General features: G+C 32.7%; 1 non-coding gene across 1 annotated transcript; it reads right to left on the bottom strand.

Annotated features, from left to right (window-relative positions):
* Positions 1 to 4,566: 4,566 nt before the first annotated feature.
* On the bottom strand, positions 4,567 to 4,673 carry LOC140869873 (small nucleolar RNA R71). Its single transcript, XR_012146864.1, has one exon. It is a non-coding gene; the product is annotated as a small nucleolar RNA R71 (small nucleolar RNA).
* Positions 4,674 to 5,621: the final 948 nt, after the last annotated feature.

Raw genomic sequence — 5,621 nt, 5'->3', positions numbered from 1 at the left:
ATAATTATATTTTGGTGAAGGGTTATTTGGGAAAGAAAATTTGGTGCGATTACAAGGATTCTTTGATGTTTATAACGCACACAATATAACAACAAGAATATTTGTGCCCGTCGGCCGGATAAAAAATGGCAATATATTTATTTGTTTTATGCAATTGTTACATCTTTGTTTTCAAATTAATTTAATTTAATTTGGTGGCCGAATTATAATTAGTACTATGATTGCTTGTTGTAAATTCTCCAACTTAATGGCTTTTATATACAATCCATGCGTGCATGCTTCAACGTCTTGTCCCTTTCCCAATTGTGATTGAAAACTAATTAGATGCCTTATATTTCATAATGTGGGACTATATTACAGACATAATATTCGAAAAATAGACATTTTTCCTAGATAATCAACTTGGATAAGGTCGAATCAGGCCCGGACCTGTAGTGTATTAAATGAGGTAAGTGTCTCAGGTTCAAAAATTTTTGGGGCACCAAAACCATAAATAAAAAAAAAAAAGATAGGTTGAAGAGCCCATTTTTAAGAAGTCCATGAATAATAAGTGATAAAACATGAATGATAAACCTTTATTTTTTTATTTTTTTATTTTTTATTTTTTATTTTTGAGAGGGTAAAACATGTAAATCTTATTGAAGAACATCTTATTGAAGAAAAATAAGGTCTTAAATTACAAAATTTAGCAACCAAAAAGAAAAATTATCATGCACCCACATAGACGGAGATTGGGAAGAATAAGATCTTGAATGATAAACCTTATTTTAATTTATATAATATATATATAAATATATATATATATATATATATATATATAAACTCTATCTTAATTTTAAATGCGATTAAGAATAAAACAAATAGCAAAGATTCAATATCAAGCAGAACAAAGGAGATGGAATCAACATATTGATCAACAAATTTTCACATGCTAAAGAGAGAGAAGACAAAGTCATTCAAATACTCAAGAGTGACCAAAGAAAATAGAGCAATTGAAAAGTAAAAAACCTCATCTCATTCCATAGCTCAAGCACATTTGGATTTTTTTTTTTGAGTCTCTCAAATTTTTAAAAGTGGGTATTTCTTATCTACTTAGAATATTTGCAAAAATATTTTGAATTTGAAGGGATATTGTTTGAACTTTGCAGAAATTTTTTGAATTTGAAAGAAAAAAATGACAAATAATTATAAGTCAAATATTTTAATTAATCTTTTAGATGCTTTGAGATTCTTGCTTGTTCCCATAATTTATGTTTAATTTTGGGTAAGAATATGTTGGATTTTCTTAAATAAGTGAATTATTGGATTGTTCTTATATAGTTTGTTTCATGGTTTGAGAATTGAGGTATTTTTATAATTTTATTATTTGCAAGAATCTCATTTTATGAAAATTCTAAAAAACCAATGCTTTCTCTTCAAAACAACGATATGAGCGATATTCAAATGATTATGTACTGGTTCGAAAAATGATTTTTACATTTTGTATGGATTTTATTACTTTGTTTAGTATTTTCTTATTATGACATATTCTTATGGATGATATATTTTGTTTATATTTTATTTCTAGAATTCATGTTACAAATATTATTATATTTATGTCGACAAAAAAATATATTAATATTAATGTAGTGACTCCAGCGAGTATCAGCCGTTTTCCCAGCCTCCTACTTAGCCCCTCCAGGATGATGACATGGACGATGACCACTGACGGTAATTGTTGTAGGTATGTGTATTCTCCTTGTTTTTATTGATATATTTCACATTGAGGAGAATGCACATATCTTAGTTTGGGGGGGTGGTGTTGTTTTGATGAATTGTGTTGAATGAGTTTTGTTGAATGGGTTGTTGAATGGTTTTGTCTGTTGAAGTTGGTTTGAAATTTTGATGGGTTTTGAATGTTGAATTAGTCACTAGTTCCTGCATCTGTGTTTTTATTGTTTTTAATTTGTATTGTGTTTTCTGCATGTTTTATTTTGTGTCAGTATTTTATTGTTAGTTTGTGTGGTTGTTTCTTTCAGAAAAAAAATGTGAAAATGAGAAAAGAAAAAAAAATGGTCTATGATGATGAGTTGTAAAAATAAAAAAAGAGCATATAATCTAGTGTTGGCGACATTGTATCCTGAGTTCTCACATTTTATGCACTACAGCCTTGACTGTCGATACTCCTAATAAGTAAAAAAAGTTATGTGGATATTGTAAGTTGATTGGATAATTTGATTCTTAACTTTGGTGATTTATGCTCAAGACCGAGGTAAACTGATCCAAGCATAGGAATGATTTAGGCAATTTAATTGAAAATTTTTTATTGAATGAATAAAAGTTGCCAAAGCAACAGAAAAAAAAATGTAATCACTGAAAAATTATTTTGATTTATGCGAGTATAAGTTGAACTTGGTGGAGAGTATTTAGAAACTATAGGGCTGGGTTAATGAATCTTTGAGAAATACTAGTTGCATGATTTGATCGAAAGTTAGGGGGCTAGATGGGATTGGCTAATCACACACGCACGAGAACTCTTGAGAAAATTAGCTTCAAATGGATTAATTGTTGAACATCTGAGGCCAGTTGGGTTATTTAAGTTTTACAGCTTTCTTGTGTGTTTTTAATTTCTTGTTTGTTTAATTGTTTTGTTTTTGTTTTGCTCGGGACTAGCAAAAGTTTAATTTTGGGGGGATTTGATAAGTGCAATTTTTGGACTTATATTTTATATAAATTAGCTTGGCTTTTGTTATGTTTTGAGCGATATTATGCATTTTTCTTGTTGTTATTGTTGTTTGCAGGAATTTGAGTGTTATTCATTTTAGTTGATCAAAAGAGTCAAAAAGAGGTGAAGAAAAGAGTTGAAAAATGTAATTTAAAAGTGAACAGGTCAGCGTCCCAGCTCTATCATACCAGCGCTCCAGCGCTGTTGAGGAAATTTGACGGGCGCTCCAATGCTGCGTAGTCTCCTAAAATTTGGAAAGTCTCTAATCGAGTTTAATAAGGATTTTATAGCTTATTTTGAGGGATACGAGGGTTAAGAGTGTATTCAGAGTATAGGGATGGCTATTCAGAGTTTTGGAGTGCACAAGAGCTCGAGAACTTAGTACGAAGACGGAAGACGGTGGCATCCGGCGACGGGGAAGCTTAATTCTACTTCGTTCTAGTTTCTCTTTTAACTCTATTTTTCTAGTTTAATGGATTTTTGGAAAAACATGTCTTATTTGATTTTTAATTGTGTCATGAACTAATTTCTTAGCCTAGATGGAGACGGATCTTGACTGCAACTCATGATTTGGATATTTTGATATATATATATTTTTGAATTCTTCGTAAAGTTTATTTGTGTTTTTCTGATTTTAATGCTTTCAATTTACTTTACTGGCCATAGATTGAATGATAATTTATTTAGAATCTATCACTCGAGAGAGGAGATTTTGAATACGACATAGAAAAATACATTTTGGGTGTTTATATTGTTCGAGAGGCATATAACTCCATCGAAGTCATTAGAAGAATTCTCGTGCCGTTTATCAGATTTAATAGTTAAACTTAGATAGACATATTGAGTTTGCTATTGAATACGAATTTCTACTTGACACTCGAGAGAGGTAGTAAAAAATAATAGGGATTCTTGACTAATAAACTAGAAGAATTTATGATTAAATAATCATTAGAAATAAATTGTGGTGGATAGTCAAGTGAAGTCGAACCTCTAGCATTCATTGCTTATTGAATTTTCATCTCGTGAACTCATGGTTATTAAATTTTATTTCTTGCAAAATTTTAGTTTTATTAAAATCAAACCATTTTCGTCGCTCTACATAGGATTAGGATTTTGTTAGTTGCAAATATTTGATATAATATTATTTCTTCATTCTCCGTGGGATCTACTTGGACTAAATTCCTATATTATAACTTGACATTGTGCGCTTTAGAGCGAAAAACACGCAACAAGTTTTTGGCGTCGTTTCCAGGGAATGAATTTTATTTGATTTATATTAAATTGTACTAATTAGTCTTAATTTTGATTTAGAGCATTTTATTTTATTTTGTTGGTTCTAATTTTAAATATTTCTCTTGTTTATGCGAAAAATCCATAGTTACGACTCACTGCTCTTTGATCCGAAAATCGAGAAAAATGTTAAAGCTTTGAGAAAAGCTAGAAGAGAAGAGTTGCAACAAATGGCTGAAGAAAGAGAAAGAGTTGTCAATAATGCTTCGGTGCCAATCAGATATCACTTTCGACCGGTGATCAAAAATCATTATTCTAGAATAGCTCGACAGAATATCACAGCGAATAATTTTGAGTTGAAGCCAGCTTTGATTAATATGGTGCAGCAGAATCAGTTTAGGGGTGCAACTACTGAAGATCCAAATTTGCACCTGCATACTATCCTGGAGATTGCTGACACAGTAAAAAGTCATGGTGTTACTGAAGACACCATCAGACTACGATTGTTCCCGTTCTCTCTTAGGGACAATGCTCGTAGTTGGTTGCAGTCATTACCTCTTGGGAGCATCACTACATGGGAGGACATGGCATCTAAATTTTTGGCTAAGTACTTTCCGTCTGCCAAGTCTGCCCAACTAAAAATTGAGATCACTAATTTCAAACATCAAGATCATGAGTTATTGTATGAAGCTTGGGAGCGCTACAAGGAATTGCTTAGGAAGTGTCCGAACCATAATTTTCCAGATTGGGAACAAATCGAATTATTCTACAATGGTTTGAATGGGCCAACTCGTATTTCTGTGGATGCTGCTGCTGGAGGTTCGATCTTTTCTAAATTTCATGCGGAGGCATATGAGATGCTTGAGAAAATGACTATTAATAAGTTATCAGTGGCCGAGTGAGAGATCTTCAATAAGGAATCCTGCTGGAGTTTATGAATTTGATGCGTTTACGGCCTTGCCTGCTCAAATGGCTACTATTTCTACATAGTTGGCTGCATTGACCCAAGGAAATCAAGTTTCTACTGAGACGAAATCTCTGGCGAATGCCGTAAATTTTGCCGATGGATTTGAGAGTGTGGAGCAAGCTTAAGATGTGAACAACAGAAATTACGACAACTATCGAGGTAATCCTGTACCCAATCAGTATCATCCTAGTTTGCGTAATCATGAGAATTTTTCCTATGCAAACAATAAGAATGTGTTGAATCCTCCACCGGAGTTCAATACTCAGAATGGTGAGGGTAAGGCATCTTTGGAAGAATTGGTGCATAATTTTATTTCAGAGTCATCCACAAGATTTAAGAGGAATGAGAATAAGCTTGATAGTATGGAGACGCACTTGACCAATGTGAGCGCTTCTGTAAAAAATCTTGTAACACAAATTGATCAATTGACGAATGCATTGAATAATCAGCAGAGAGGTGTGTTTCCCATCAATAATGTGGTTAATCCAAGGGAGCAATGCAAGGCTGTTACTTTGATAAGTGGTAAAGAACTTGGGGTTGATGACCCAAAGGTAGTAGATGATGAAGTGGTTGAAGAGATTGTGGTGGAATCTTAAAAATATGATAGCAAAAATTCCAGCAAATCTGCATTTGTGCCTGAGAAACCGCCTGTGCCAAAACCTGTTCTGCCATATCCACAGCGGTTCAAGAAAACAGCGTAGGATGAGAAGTTTTCTAAGT

Source organism: Henckelia pumila, chromosome 4 (assembly GCF_033568475.1).
Source record: "Henckelia pumila isolate YLH828 chromosome 4, ASM3356847v2, whole genome shotgun sequence".
Lineage (NCBI taxonomy): Eukaryota > Viridiplantae > Streptophyta > Magnoliopsida > Lamiales > Gesneriaceae > Henckelia > Henckelia pumila.
This window is presented reverse-complemented; position numbering and strand designations above follow the sequence as displayed.